This window comes from Melopsittacus undulatus, chromosome 18 (genome assembly GCF_012275295.1).
Source record: "Melopsittacus undulatus isolate bMelUnd1 chromosome 18, bMelUnd1.mat.Z, whole genome shotgun sequence".
In the NCBI taxonomy this organism is placed as follows: domain Eukaryota; kingdom Metazoa; phylum Chordata; class Aves; order Psittaciformes; family Psittaculidae; genus Melopsittacus; species Melopsittacus undulatus.
Window position 1 is genome coordinate 78,418 of NC_047544.1, and position 16,270 is coordinate 94,687.

At 50.5% G+C, this 16,270-nt stretch overlaps 1 long non-coding RNA gene across 1 annotated transcript; it reads left to right on the plus strand.

Moving 5' to 3' along the window:
* Positions 1-2,447: 2,447 nt before the first annotated feature.
* On the plus strand, positions 2,448-4,753 carry LOC117437175 (uncharacterized). Its single transcript, XR_004550377.1, has 3 exons — positions 2,448-2,570; positions 3,554-3,697; positions 4,591-4,753. It is a non-coding gene; the product is annotated as an uncharacterized lncRNA (long non-coding RNA).
* Positions 4,754-16,270: the final 11,517 nt, after the last annotated feature.

The following is a 16,270-nucleotide window of genomic DNA, read 5'->3' on the forward strand; positions in this document are numbered from 1 at the left end:
GGGAGGGACTCTTGATCAGGGCCGGTAGCAATAGGACAAGGGGTGATGGGCTTAAAGTGAAACAGAGGAAGTTCAGGTTAGCTAGAAGGAAGAAATTGTTCCCTGTGTGGGTGGTGAGGCACTGGCACAGGTTGCCCAAAGCAGTGGTGAATGCTCCATCCCTGGCAGTGTTCAAGGCCAGGTTGGACGTGGCTTGAGCACCATGATCTTGTGTGAGGTGTCCCTGCCTGTGGCAGGGTGTTGGAACTAGATGATCTTTAGGTCCTTTCCAATCCAAACAGTTCTATGATTCTGTTATTCTCTAAGATTCTTTGGGAAAGCATGGTTAAGACTTCAGGCAGTTCCCCTTAAAGGTAAAAAGTGGAGAATGAAGACCTTAGGCCCACTGTAGGAGAGGATCTGGTTTGAGACCATCTTAAGAACCTGACTGTGCAGAAGTCCATGGGACCTGATGAAATCCATCTGCGGGTCCTGAAGGAGCTGGCAAATGAAGCTGCTAAGGCACTGTCCATCATATTTGAACAATCATGGCAGTCAGGTGAAGCTCCTGACGACTGGAAAAAGGGAAATATAACCCCTATGTTCAAGAAGGGTAAAATGGATGACCCAGGGAATTACAGAGCAGTCAGTGTCACCTCTGTGCCTGGCAACATCTGGGAGCAGATTCTCTTGGAAGGCATGCTAGGGCACATGAAAAACAACCAGGTGCTTGGTGACAGCCAGCAGGGCTTCACTAGGGGGAAATCCTGTCTGATCAATAGGGTGGCCTTCTATGATGGGGCTACAGAACGAATGGACAGGGTTAGAGCAGTTGATGTCACCGACCTGGACTTGTGCAAAGCGTTCAACACTGTCCCACACGACATCCTTGTCTCTAAATTGGAGAGACATCAATTTGATAGGTGGAGCACTCGGTGGGTAAAGAACTGGCTGGATGGGTGCACGCAAAGAGTTGTGGTCAATGGCTCAGTGTCCAGCTGGAGACCAGTAATGAGTGGTGTTCCTCAGGGATCGGTGTTGGGACCGGTCTTGTTGGACAGCTTTGTCACTGACATGGACAGTGGGATTGAGTGTGCCCTCAGCAAGTTTACCGATGACACCAAGCTGTGTGGTTCAGTTGATCCACCGGAGGGAAGGAATGCCATCCAGAGGGACCTGGACACACTTGTGAGGTGGGCTGATGCCAACCTCATGAAGTTTAACCATGCCAAGTGCAAGGTCCTACACTTGGATTGGAGCAATCCCAGGCACAGCTACAGGTTGGGCAGAGAAGAGATTCAGAGCAGCCCAAGGAGAAGGACTTGGGGGTGTTGGTCGATGAGAAAATGAACATGAGCCAGCTTCAGTGTGTGCTTACAGCCCAGAAACCAACCGTATTCTGGGCTGCATCAAAGGAGTGTGACCAGCAGGTCAAAGGAGGTGATCCTGCCCCTCTACTCTGCTCTCATGAGACGTCACTTGGAGCATTGTGCACAGTACTGGTGTCCTCAACACAGAAAAAGGACATGGAACTGTTGGAACAAGTCCAGAGGAGGCCACGAGGATGATCAGGGGACTGGAGCAGCTCCTGTATGGAGACAGGCTGAGAAAGTTGGGGCTGTTCAGCCTGGAGAAGAGAAAGCTGCGTGGAGACCTCATAGCAGCTTCCAGTATCTGAAGAAGGCCTGTAAGGATGCTGGGGAGGGACTCTTCATTAGGGACTGTAGTGATAGGACAAGGGGTAATGGGTTAAAACTTAAACAGGAGAAGTTTAGATTGGATATAAGGAAGAAATTCCTTACTGTGATGGTGCTGAGGTACTGGAATGGGTTGCCCAGGAAGTTTGTGAATGCTCCATCCCTGGCAGTGTTCAAGGCCAGGTTGGATGAAGCCTTGGGTGATATGGTTTAGTGTGAGGTGTCCCTTCCCATGGAGGGAGGTTGGAACTGGATGATCTTAAGCTCCTTTCCAACCCTAACTGTTCTATGATTCTATGAAAGAGCTACATGGGAAAATAAATCTGATAGAGAAACTGGTCAAATAGGCAGTCCATTTTGAAAGCTGCAGATCTCAATGTGTATTTTGTAATACCTGCTACTCCAGTGATGAGCTGACTCTTACCGTGGTGGAAGTGATCTTGGAATGATAATGGAATGTCCTGAAAGCATCAGCTCAATGCTTCAAGAGCAGCTGAAGCAAATGAGGTGCTGGTAATCTTCAAAGCAGGAATTCAAGATAAAACAGAAGGCACTGGTATGCCACCAAACCAATAGTGTGCTCTCAGCTGGAGTGCAGCATGTCACTTGACTCCCTCATCTCGCTTAAAGGAAAATGGAAATGCAGTACAACTGGAAGGAGTCTGGAAAAGAGTGGCAGGGGTTATTGTAGCCATGGAATAACTTCAGTAGGAGGAACCAACTTGTTTTCTTCATCCTGGATCTTTGCCCCATTTGGCCTGAGCGAGAAGGAGGAATGAAAAAGTCTGTTCCTCTTTCTCTGTAGTTTTAAAGCAATAAGCAGCATACAAAAGTTAACAGCAACTATTATTCACTGGCCCTCCCAGTAAGGAAACAAAGGAGTGTGGGATGCAGGTAATAAATGGTGGGTGCAAAACAAACCCAAAGAACTGGTTCTGGACAGAGTATGTCATTGACATTGTTGCCACAGGGTGTTTCTGTAGGTTCAGAAATATCAGGATGAACTGATAGAATAACAGTATGTTGGGTGTATGAAATAGAGAAACCTTTGTGTTAGGCTGTTCTGCAAGTGCATGGAGGCAAAGAAGACATTCAGGGAGCTGTGCTACATACTGCCTTTGCTTTTTAAACTCCTTTTTCCCAAGAATTTAATTTCTTTGACTGATGTGGAGGTGAACGTTTGGTCTGACCTAGTATCCCATTATATAGGAGGGGCTAGGAAAGTGCACGTGAAGAGATGTCATAGGTTGTGACAATAAAGGGCCTTGAGCAGCAGGAATCCTAATTCAAAAGCACACAAAAGCTCTGAAAAATAAGAGAAAGTGGAGATTGAGATTGTTCTTAATTATCCTTTAGTGTGTCCCAATAGACTAAATGGCATTTCTTTGTATTCTTAAAGACACAGCTCTTGCGTCTAGTGCTTTCAAACACTGTAGCCGCTAACTGATGGCTTCCTTGTATGTGAGGTTGTACCTTTTGAAAGCTAAAACAGAACATATTTTATTAAAATCAAAACCTGTAAGTAACAGAAGGTAAAGGTGTCTTTAGTATTTAGTTGTTTATCTTCCTTGTTTACAGCTTTAGTTTACTGTTAACTGCTTTATGGGTAATCCTTGTCCCTGGCATTTGTGGAAAGAGATGGAGCTAACAGCTGTCACGTTTCCATTAGATAAGAACTGAAAGATCTGGAACAGAGGGCAAAGAAAAATCTTCTGCACTTACGGAAATAACACTTGTAGACATCATTTGTGATGTCTTGTTTCTTGCACTTGCAAAATGTTGTGTGGCTAGAAATGCCTCCTGTCAGTCATCGGTGTATAAGTTTGTAATAGTTTTGATAGCAGATTGTATTTACATGACGTGTTGCTTCTTCCCAGATTCTGCAGCAGGTGGTGCATGGGTGCAGTGAGAGCATGCTAGGGACAATGGCACTGACAGCTTGCCAGTTCATGGAAGAACCCGGAATGGCAGTGCAGAGGCATTAATCTAAACATCCTTCTAACAACAATAGCAAGTTTGAGGTAAGTTAGACCTGCAGTGTAGTACAGTGCATTTGCATGGCTTGAAGAGTTCTAAACCATCAAGGTGGTTGGAGCAGGAATGTCAGTGGTCCATGTGTTTACTTGTGGGACTTGGTGCTTGAAGCCCCTATGAAATACCTGTTCAGCCTTGCTTTTGGAAGGGCTGCTGCTGGATGAGTGGGGCCTTGCCCTGTAAAGAAATAGGTTCAGTAAGTCACTTTTATTTAATCTCCTTCAATCATGTGAAAAGTGCATAACTTCAGTGGTTTTGCTGTGTGTGTGTTTGCAGCAGATCATATTCTTAAATGGTCTCAGGGCCTCAATGAACAAATATTTCTAGCCTTTCATCCCAAGGTTCATTTCCATTTGCCTGTTACTTCCTTGTGCTGTCAGATGCAAGCTGGGAGTGGAGTCTCATTTTTCTTGTCTCATCATTTTAGGCTATCTTATCCTGACACAAACAATTCTTATTTTCTTCTCTTGATATTGTTTGAAAGCCTTTTCCTAATACAGTTTAGTGAGTAATTGTTGCCTCTGGGCAGTCCTGGGGTTGTTCATTTATCTGCAGCTCTGACCCTCCTGATTTTTGTTGTTTAAAATGCATAGAAACCTTTAGGTTGTGGCAGTGGAGATCAGTATCAGCAACAATTACCACTTCTAGTAAAACCCTAGCCATTAATTTTACATGCTTAAGAGCTAACGCAAACAATAGGCCGTGCTTTACATTTGTTAAATTAGCTCTGGATAAAAATATTACAGAGGGTTGTTTGGTTTTGGGGGATTTTTTTCCTCTGTGGATATGTTGTAGTATTTGTTGTTGGTGTGGTGAAAGTGAAGCAGCTCTTTGGTAAAATAGTATTGCAGGATGCAAAGATCATGTGTTTATTTGTCAGGATAAAGTTCACATTCCTGGTGCTATCTACCTCTCCATCAAATGTGACTCTCAGTGTAATACAGAAGAGGACTGTGATGAGTTGCTCATGTCCAGCAGCAGTGATTTCCAGCAGGATCGACTCAGCTTCCGTGGGTCTCCACAGAAGTGGAATGACTTTGAACGCCCAGGTGAGTATGCTGTGTTTCCAAGTGCAGATGTGTAGGCTATTGATGGTGTTTTGGACTCTCAAGAGAAACTAATGACACTTGTATGTAGATGTTCCTGAGATGGGTGGGAAGAAAAGACAATTGTTTTCCTGTCCCAGCCTGTTTGCTCTGAGGTGCTGCTCTTGCATTTGTTTCTTGAAAGCAGGCTCATCTGCTCTTCTGCTGCTTGACCTTTTTTTTCCCACCCTTTGGTCAAAGCAGGCACTCAGTGACTGGGAGCACATTTTGCTCTGGATTCTGTTCCAGCACAGTCCTTGTTCTGCACAACATTCACTTGCATTCTTCCTGCCTTCTCTTACTTTCCACAGGAAGCACATTGGTAAAAGCCCAGAAGATAGGCTTATCTCTTCTCCCTGCTACACAAGTGCTCAGGTAAGGAGTGTGTGCCCGTGCCTTGTCTCCAGTTGTTGCCACAGAGTACAGCTGAAAAAACCTCACTCAGTTGACTGAGAGCTTCAGTCTCTTCTCTCCTAAGCCTGTTTTTGATAACACAGGAGCAAATGCTGGTGAGCTGCAGGATGACATCTTCAAGTTGTTTGAACCCACTGAGCACCATGACATTGCAGGAAGCTTTTGACTTCGAGTGCTGTCAGTAACTGGAAATAGGCATAGGAGCTCTCTTAGCAAAGCAGTTTGGGTGACAAAGAGCATGTTAGGAACTAATGTGTATACTGTAGAAATACTTTGGATTTTTATGACCTTCTTTCTGTCCTTTTCCTCCCGTATAGTTGCAGAGGTTTGCTAAGAACCTGAACTTGGAGGCCCATTGTTTTGGAGCAGCCCTGGCTGTGAAACCTGAGTTTCACCTTGTGGAACTTCATGTTTGGACAAGGCTGTCTGGATTAAGGCTCTTGATTCCCCTCAGCAGGCTTAACTGCAACCAGGCATTTGAAGGCTTCTGGGCTTTTCATTTGTTGGCAAGGCTTTCTCAAACCTCTTAGGAATAGGAGAGAGCAATGAGTCCATTTCGTGATGGAAAAGGGGAAAAAAAATAATTTATTCCGTGTTGTGTTTATTACTTGGCCTTTATTTTCCTGAGAATTTCACTAGCAATGGGTGGAAGTTGCAGAGAGGGGAGTTAATAATCAAGATCCTGTAGAGCTTTGAATTCTGTTAGGACATGGGTGGTACACATTGTGTTCTCCTCTTCTGTGCCCGGCACAGTTGGTGTGTGTCTCCTACTGGGCACCAGAGTGAAAAGTGGTACCACTGGAATGTTGCTGATGCCTGCAAAGAGGCTGCTGACACGAGTTCGTACTGCTGTCTTCTGCTTGTCCTGGGGGTGACACAGACGGTGCAAACTTACACATTTAAAGCAATGTTCATTTGGGCTTGGTTTGGTTTTGTAAGAGCCACTCAGCAGGTGCTGATGTAAACTACACCTTTGCAGGTTCTTCCTGAGATTAAACAATGAGCCAATGTGCTCCTGATAGCACAGGCCTTCCCCTTCACTGCTGTGTTGTGTAAGATGAAGCAGTAAAGCACACCCAGTGGGAGAACGGGTATTGACTTGACTTTGGAGAATGGGCTGTGTAATTCCCAGGAAGAGGATATGAGGGATTGTGAGAGGATGACTCCTGTGCTAAACACATAAATGTATTGGCTTCTGCAAATCATGGGTGTTGATGTGTGAACTGTGCCAAGAGTCCCTTAGAAAGAAGCTGCTGGAGCATTTGCCTTGTGCCATGTCTCCTGTGTTGGCATTGCGGTGGGATGAGACATGAGGGGGTCTGAAGGAGCTTCACTGCTCGTTGCTGCAGCTGTGTCCAGTCTGGCACTGAGGGAGTGTTTCAGGGGTAAATAGGGATGTCAGGTGTCTTATGTATACCAATTTCTGGTGGGTTCGTGCCTTGAGGTTGAGATGTTTCTGTGAGTTCAGAGCTGGGGGTGGCTCTTGTCCCCATCCCCAAATCCACAGCAGGCACAGGCTCTGATGTTCTTGAAGCCCACAGGAGCCAGAAACATTGCTGATAACTGAAATCTGGTTCAAAAAATACCTTTGTGCACTGAAAGGACTCAGCCTTTAGGGAAGTTCCTCACCTTCATCTGAGATAACACCATTCCTCGTGCCTGTCCTTCCCCAGCACTACCACACGCTCTCAGCTTGGCCAGGCAGCCGGAGCCCCAAAACCCCAGCAACAATGACCTTGTTTTCTACATGGGCACCTCTTCAGGCTGAGCAGAACCGATGACACCGTGGAGCTGGCAGCAGAGCTGTATTGATGCCATCTGCACAGAGCCGCCTCCTCACCGTCTGCAGATGAAATCACTGAACTGGTTGGTTGGTGCTTGTCGGGGTGCAGGGTGCTCGTGGTGGGCACCACGGCGCCCAGGCAGGAGCCCAGGGTCCCCCCAGACTGGGGATGCTCTTTGTGTCTCACACCAAGCGTGGGTGAGGAGATAGCACATCTCGTCCCTTTCCTTGGCACACTCTGTGTGCCACGGGCTCCTTCTGGACATCACGCCCTCCCCATGAGCAGTTTCCAGCACCAAATGTCCTTGTGGTTTCCTTTGTTCCCCACTCTTTTGATCACAGGCTGCCTCTGATGTGGGAGACGAGGGCTCAGCTCTGCTCTGCCTTCAGAGAGATGCAGGCTGGGTGTCCTGAAACCCTCTTAGGCTTTATGCACCTTGGGATGCTCGTTTCTAAAGTCAGTTTGGCTCTTTGTATTTCACTTCAAGTGCTTCTTGGGATTTATGTTCTTGTGTGGCCAGGTTGACCCTGGTGGGGGAGAGAGCTCCTGGCCTCCTAGGGAGGTTAGAAGAGAGGCCAGTGTCATTTGACAGCGTGGAGAAAGCAGAAGGGAAACACCAAGGGTTTTGCTTTCCAGTTTTGGGGGGGGGTTGTTGTGCAGAGCCACAGGGCTTTGGATGTCTGTGGGGAGCAGGGTGCTCTGGTCAGGGGTGACGAAGGAAGCCAACTCCTACAGCCACATCCCACTGGTAACAGGAGATGCCCTGTGTGGTCCTCCCTCCAGAGCCCTGAGTTTGGGCCTGAGAGCAGTGAATTTGGGCTTTTAAAGTAAATGATGGATTCTAAATGTATAAATTCTGGGGTTTGCATTTGGAAGAGGACTCGCTGCAGGTCTACAGCTAGAAACTTGGAGGGTAAAACTAATGTAAAAGCCAAGATTGGTGTGAGAGACTTCCAGGAGAAGAGGCAGGCAGCAGGCACACAGCACCCCAACCCGCATGAAACCACTCGTTCCACACACAGGGGACACAGCACAGCCCCAAAACGCTGTTGGGGTTGTAGCACACTGCTGGGCATCCTGCACTGCCAGCCACAGCACAGGGGGACACGCACAAGGTGACACAAGTGGGAAGCACGGGGCCTCTGGCCTCCTGCTGCAGAAAGAGCATTGCAAAACTGCAGCTGGGAGGTGGGAATGAAGCAGGGCAGGGATGAGGCAGGGGCAGCCGGGTTTAATCCCTGGGGCTGTGCTCAGCAGCCACCATGCCAATGACCAAAGGTGAACTTTAGCATTGCTGAGGGCTTCTGCTGCTGGGAAGGGGAACTGGGCCAGTTGAAGGGTTCTGTCCCCAGCTCTCGTGGGCTGCTTTTGCTTAGTAAATGATTAAGACCTGCAACTACTAAAAGCAGTTAAAATAAACCAAACCCAAGCCAGCCCCAATGGCCCCATGAGCAGGCAGCTCTGCTTCAAGCCAGCCCCAATGGCCCCATGAGCAGGCAGCTCTGCTTCAAGCCAGTCCCAATGGCCCCATGAGCAGGCAGCTCTGCTTCAAGCCAGCCCCAATGGCCCCATGAGCAGGCAGCTCTGCTTCAAGCCAGCCCCAATGGCCCCATGAGCAGGCAGCTCTGCTTCAAGCCAGCCCCAGAGGAGCCCATTTTCTTCTGACAGTATTTTTCTAATTCCCTCATGTGGGTTTGATGCTTTCAAATTGTTGGCTCAGTTTTTGCCTTTGTAGCTTTGCATTGGACTAAAAGAAATGGCTCCAGGAGATGGGCTATCCCAAGGGGCTCATCTTCTGCCCTCAAGCTGTGGCATTTATTTTGCTCGACATACCTGGTCCTGCCAAGCACCAAGGCCAGTGCAGACATAGGCTGATGGGAAGCACCTCCCACAGCCAAGCAGAAGCCATCCCACGGCAGCAGTGCCTTCAAAAGAACTCACACTGTAAAAACCCAGCTTTGGTGACTTGGTTGGAGGGGACCAGTTCCTGGCACTGGGTTATTGTGTGATTCCTGCTTGGTCGGAGAAAGAAAAGGCCAAGTAGGTGTGAAGGCAAGAGGCAAAAGCCCAGTGCTGCTGGTTCAGCCCCTACCCTTCCCGTGCTGAGCAGTGCATCCCTATGGAGAGCTGGAATCGCACACTCTGCCTGCTTGAAACCAGACATTGTTCCATTTTTGGTTTGTGGAGGGAAATGTGGAGTGAAATTTTGCCCATAGTGAGAGGGCTGAAGGAACCAGCTCAAACATCAGCCCAGCCCCAGGGAGGTGCAGGCCTTCCAGCTTGCTCAGCACTGCCTTGGAGCCTCTGCTTGTGTTATTTGCTTTCAGTGTCTCCTGAACTCCAGCAAAACCTCAGGGATGACACGCCACAAAGGCAGGATTCTTTCCAGGAGGTATATTGTATCAGGGAAAAACCCATTGGGGTGTCAGAGCAGGTGTCACGGTGTTCCCCCTTCAATGGTTTTATACATTCACTTCAATATACTTCAATACATTAATTGTCCTGCCTTTGGAAGGGATTGGAATACAGCTTTAACAAAATGAATAATCGCCCTGTATAGGTCTGGGTACATAAAGAGAGGCTCCTAAGTGTGCTGCTGCTGGCTGGGGGCAGGATGCCAGGGAGTTTGGAAATGTCATGGAATCCTTGCTCAAATCCAGCCGGCAATCACTCCAGAAATTCCCTAGTTGGGGCACTGCATTTAGGAAACCCCATTCCCAGCTTAATTATAGACAGAGCCACGGAAGGAAAGGCAACCTTGTCACACAGGCTTTATAGCTGCCACTGTAAATACTGCCTGACACTGGGAATCCTATTGCTCGTAGCCATCTGTAGTGGGAGCAGAGCTGGAAAACAGGGCAAGTGCCCTGTGCCTCCATCGCCTCCCAACAGAAAAGCCTTGTCTGTATGGACCATGCCTCTTTCTGTCCCCTAGCCATAACCTCTGCCTTCCTCACAATCCTGTGCTGGTCAGGAATGGCCAGGATGTCTGCATCTATGGCACCAGCTGGGCTCTGCAGAGCCAGGACTGCTGCGACTCTGAGTGCCGCGCCCTGTGACGTCACCAGCCACGCCCTGTGACGTCAACAGCCACGCCCTGTGACGTCACCATCCACACCCCGTGACGTCACCAGCCGCGCCCTGTGACGTCACCAGCCACACGTTGGAGTTCGTGCGCAGGCTCCTTGGGGCCACAGAGGAGAAGTGCGTGGATGAAGCGCTCAAACTGTTGATCCGCGAGGACTCCTGTGATGCCAGCGGCTTGGAGAAGAGCGACAGAGGCAGCGAGTGCTGGGCTGAGTTCAGCTGGTGGCTGGAGGGCAGCCCTGTGGCCAGCACCAGCTGGAAGGCCGTCCAGGAGCGATGCGAGGGCGAGCTCGTGGTGAGAACCAGCTCCTGTGGCAGCCAGCACAGAGGCGAGTGGAGCATCACGACCAAAGTGAGCTGCTCTGAGCGCCCCGGGGGCCGGGAGCTGAGCCCCGAGCCCAGCCCCAGCCCCGCTGCCTGCACGCTGGGGGCCCCTGTGCCCAGAGCAGCCCCATCCAGCAGCGCTGCCGCAGGGAACGCAGACGTGCTCCCGAGCACCTCGCCCGCTGCCGTGCAGGGGGGTCCTGCCTGCGTCCCTGCTCCCATCCCAGCGCAGCAGGAGCCAGGGCAGGCTGTGCCCGGGGCCTCTGCTCCCTGCCGGGGCAGGGCCTGCTCCAGGCGCAGTCCCTGCTGCACTCACAAGAGGAAGAGCAGCAGCTCTGAAGACTCCGCTGCACCCGCCGAGAAGCTGCCTCGCCACTGATGCTCGAAGGCGGCACCAGCAGTGGCCAAAGGAGCCGGGCCAGCAGCAGGGCACTCACTGACCCTGCGGGACCAGGAGGCTCCATTTATCACCCAGAAACCTTCCTCTATCTCTTATTAAACACCTGAACATCCCAGAAAGCGTCTGGCCTTGTCATCCAGGTTTCCAGCTGAGGATGAAGCATCTACCCTACAGCCCCCCCTTCACACACGCTTCATCCTTCCTGAGGGTGCTTCAGCACAGGGCCTTCCCTTGGCAGGTGCCTCTGTCGGTGCCTCAGTTCCAGACACAGCAGCTGGAAGGACTTTTGTGTCCTTTCAGAGAGGAAAACAGAAAGAAAATGAAATGCAGTCATTCCAAAACATGTAAGACAGGAGCAAACCCAGTTTCTTCTCCAGCCCAATGGGCACTCTCCCATGTCTGGCAGTGATTACATGGTACAAGGGGGGGCAGAATCTGAAGCAAGGTACCTTCTCTTCCCAAAGCCATCGTGGGTGTTTCCAGTATGGAAAAGAAGCAGAGTCCAGGGAAGCACAGGCTCTTCAGATGATGCTTTGCTTGTGCTGTTGGGATTTACAAAACCAGAGGCTGACATATCCAAGTGCAGGAGGGGGCCCTTTTTCCCCTCCCTCCCACAGAGATGACAAACCATTAGCAAAGAATTGGGGGGATCACACCAGCAGAAAGTCCTTTGCCTCGTCAGTAGAACCAAACATCCTCACAGCTCCTCCCCACACACACAAAGCCTCAGCTCTTGAGGTGCAGGATTTATCAGACATGTTCATTTAGGTGGAAAACCCTCTGCATTTCTGCAGAGAAATCCCCACTTTGAAACTCTTCTTCCTCATGAACCCCACAGATCTCTTAGACAGGAGGTGAGACGGGTGCTGCCCGAGGCATCCAGGGGTTCAAAGCCCACCCAAAGCCACCTTCTTCCTAAACCTCTTTTCTTTCTAAAGGCACTTCCTTTTCCTCAGAGGGAGTTGGGATTCCTGCTCTCTGGTTTCAAGGAGCACAGAGGCAGTTACCAGTTGGCAGCTCTGCACTTTGACCACTGAACAGGAAACAAAACCAGTCTAATCCAAGAGGGATTTCAGGTAGCACTGGGGCAAGTCCCAGAGATTGTTTCCCCCACTGAACAGATGCACACGTCCTGTTGCTCACTGCAGCTTGGCTGTACCTGCTGAAGTGGAAAGCACAGAGCACAGTGTCTGTGTAGCCAGTGTCCTTCCCCATCCCCATTTTGGTATCCAGGCTTCATTCTCCCCTCTTTGGCTTACATTAAGTGCACAGAAACACATAGCAGCATTTGGACTGAAACCCTCACATACACCAGGCAGCACATTCCTGGAGGTAAAACAGCACATTATGGCCTGTACCCTCAAGGTATGGAGTTTTTAAGGATGAAGAGCAGTAGGCAGTGGAGACCTGAGGGCAGAAAAGGGGAGGAGGAACACCAGAGGAACATGAGTTCTGTTTCCATGCCAGGAGAGGATCCGAGTGCCATTCCTGTTAGCCCCAGGCTGTGACACGAGCGCAGACAAGCAGACGGGCAGAGCAGAAGTGGAAAGCCAACCTCCCATCTCCCTGCAGTGCTGGGGCTGCAAGAACTTCCGTGCACACTTTTAGAGTTGTCCTCTTCTCTTTTATTGTTGCCAAAGTGTGCACTAGTTTTGAAGGTGGTGGTTAACATCACATCATTCCCTTAGGCTAATGGCTGGGGACACATCTTGCTGATAGGGAGCTAAGGTGGAAGAGTAGGAAGTAGTTTATTTGATGGATGTGTTTTGTAGGTAGTGGCTGGTAACTCTCTGTGCCCTCGTGAAGGGCACACACAGAGTGGAAACATAATTCAAAGTTATGAGATGGGCAGTGTCTGATAATACAGCCCTGGTTCCACTGGGGAAAAGGGAAAACCCAAACATGTGTGACCTGAACTAGCAAATCCTAAGGCTACCTGTGTGTGTCGCTGTGAGAGTGGGTAAAACCAGTTCCTTGTCTCCCCAGTCAGCCAGGCACTTGTGATGAGTGGTACCCAAGGTCCCCAACCAGCCTCTCTAGGCAGATGTGCCAGATGCTGCTTCTTTTCCCCAAATGAAGCACAGCAGTAGGAGAGCAGCTGGAATCATTTCCATCAATCCATGTGAAAGTGGCCATTCATCTTGGTGCAGAAGAGACCTGGTTGGCTCATGGATGCAACCGCTCAATGCATCTGAGCAGTTTCTGGTCCTATTTATGGCGAGGGATCCCCTGACTGGCTTTCCAGCCCTGGTACCTCTGCACACTGCTCGTGTTTGTTCAGGGAGCCCAGCAGACTGCACTGAAGGAAGTCCTGGTTTGCAGGGCCTGGCTTGGCATCGCTGTCAGAGCACGTGGAGACCCTTACAGAGAGGGAGGAGGCACCACTGCCCCCTAAGAACATGTGGGAGCAGTTCAGAAAAGTCCTGCCGGCCACAGAGGACAAGGAGCAAAGCAGAGGCAGTGCAGGAGGGGCAGGTGAGAGCACAGCCAGCCCTGCTGCACTGGAGCAGAACTGGTCTCCAAGTGCTGGAGAAAACTGGCTGCAAAATATCCCATCACAACATGCCCAGCGCCTTGCAGCCAGTCCACACTGCAGAGCCTGCCCACATCCACTGATGGCTTCAGAGGGATCTCTTCTCACCTTAAAACACAGCACGTGTTTCAGCCTACAGCACACAGCAGCGATTACTGAAGTACACTCAGAATCTCAGCCCTTGGCAGTGTGTGTGTGTTGCATTTGGGGCAATACACATCCTATTAAGAGCCAAACATGAGTGTCTCTCTCTGGAGACAGTTCTCACAGGAGAATGGATATTTGGTACATGAGCTCTGTATAACTCTGAAAGATACAGCAAGGCCGTGGGAGGCCTGAGGAAGCCTAAGCAAGCAAGATAAGAAGAAGCTGTAATTCACTGAGTCCTGAGAGCTGTGGACTGTTGGCAAGCGTTCGAGGTCAAGTTCTCACACCTGTGCTTAACCAATTCTATGTTAGTCACTAAGGGTCTTCAAGACAAGTATCCAATCATGATATGCCAAATTGCTGTAGGTGTGTGTAAGCAATAGTATATAAGGAGTTAATGCTTTGCAATAAATGGCATTTGTCTGATCATATTGATCTCTGACTGAGTCGTTTCCGCGGCATCTCTCCTTACCTATCTATGAGCCAAGGTCCCATGACAGCTGATGAGACTCAGGCCAATGCAATCAGCAGACTTCACCCAGATCTCTTCAGCTGGAGCAATGGAGGTGTCTGCATTGCAGTGAGAGGCATGAACCCCACCAAATCTCCCTCAACAATAAAGGGAGCTCATGGACCCAGTAAACACATAGGGGTGACCTGGTGCATTCAAATGTAAGCAGATAAGTCCTTGCCTAAAGACGTTTGAGCTGACTCCTAAATCCAGTCACTAAGTACTCAAAGAAGGGGCAGCAGCTCCTGCCCAGCATTTGCTCAGCTGCCTTTAAACCAGATTTAACTCCAATGAAAGCAGCTCCACCTGCAAGTGGAGAGCTAAAGCCATTAGGAGCTCATCAGCAGCAGTGCCAGAAGCCACCTCATTGCCTGCTCATCATGACCCACCAGGAAGATGCATTGCAATGCTGCTGCTGCTTCTGCTTCCTAGAATGTCACCTTGTGTTTCCTCTGCTCTCCTGCTCAGATGATAACCCCATTGAAGGCAGTGGCATCCCTTCGACACAGCAAAACACTGCTTTCCTTAAATACACACAACAAGGAGCAAAAAGCTTTTGGTTTTGAGAGCAGCAGCTCCAACAGAAGCCACAATGAGCAGAGCAATAGGGTTGTAGGCACAGACTTGTGTTGTTAAGACACAAAGAGCTCATGTTCCTGTTTAAACACTTGGTATGATGAAGGAGAGAGCAGCTGGACATAAAGTGGTTGAGTATTGTTGTAGAAGGCTGCAGAGAGACCTTCTTGTGGCCTTTCAATACCTGAAGGGCACTACAGGAAAACTGGAGTCCCCCCTTTGGACAAGGGCCTGTAGGGACAGGGTTAGGGTTAGGTTAGCCACCATAAGAGGGGCTCTGCCCTATAGAGAGGGGTCTCTGCCCCATAGAATGGGATCTGTCCCATAGAGGGTGCTCTGCCCCATAGAGCGGTCCCTGCCCCATAGAACGAGCTCTGTCCCATAGAGGCCTTTGGCAGTGCCGAGCTCAGCCCCATCCTTGTCCCATTGCCACATCCTCATCCCTGTCCCATTGCCGAATCCCCATCCCTGTCCCATCGCTGCCTCCCCATCCCTGTCCCATTGCCTCATTCTCTTCCTCATCCCTGTCCTTTCCTCATCCATGTCCATCCCTGTGTCCATCCCTCTCCCATATCCTCACCCTCATCTCAACCCTATACCTGTGTCCATCCTTATCCATGTGTCCATCCCTATCCCTGTGTCCATCCCTGTCCTCACCCCATGTCCCTGTCCCACATCCCTTTCCCAACCTTCTCCCCCATATTCCTCATTCCCACTCTGAACCCCCCCCCCATAGAGCCAAATGGAACCTTCCAGCCCCATTGAACCACCCCCCCGAGCCAATTGGCCACCCCCCAACCCCATCTGGACCCCCCAAGACACATTTGAACCCCCCCAAAACCCATCTCGATCCCCCCCCCCCAGACCCATTTGGTCCCTCCCATTTGGCCCCCTCCAGACCCATTTGCCCCCCCCCCTCAGCCCCCTGTGCCACCCCCCCCCCCCCCTCCATCCCTCAGATTCTGGCAGTGGATGACAAGGAGCTGAACCGTTGCTGCTCCCTGCACAAGACCTGCATGTACCGGTAAGAGGGGTACGGGAGGGGGTCCATGGGTGCCCCCCCCATGTATTAGGGGTGCTCAGGACCCCTTTGTCCCCAGCTCGGAGCAGGAGGAGCGGCAGGATCAGGCAAACTACAGGCGCCTACAGGGTCACACCTAAACCTACCCCCCCATCCTCATCCTCATTCCTTTATCCTCACCTTTTATCTTCATCCTTATCCCTTCATCCTCCCCTTCATTCCTTTATCCTCATCCCTGTCCCTTTATCCTCACCCCTCTTTATCCTAATCCCTTTATCCTCATTCCCGCCTTTATCCTCATCCCCTCTTTGTCCTCATCCCTTTATCCTCATCTTCTTTATCCTCATCCTCATCCCTCCCTTCATCCTCATCGTGATCCCTTTATCTTCATCTCCCCTCTTCATCCTCATCCTCACCCCCCCCCCTTCATCCTCATCCCTTCATCCTCCTCCCCTCTCCCAGCCCCAAGGAGCCAGAAGCGGAGCCGGAAGCAGAGCAGAAGCCCTGGGACAGCGGAAACGACCCCGGGGGGGCCGCTTAAAGGTGCCCCCCCCACCCTCCGGTGCCAGGGCTCAGCCCCATTGGGCCCCCAAGTGCACCTGGGGGGGGCAGGAATTCACCGGGAGCCGTTTGGCTCCTTCGGCCTCAGCACCTGGCGCCTCCGGTACCGGCAGCAGC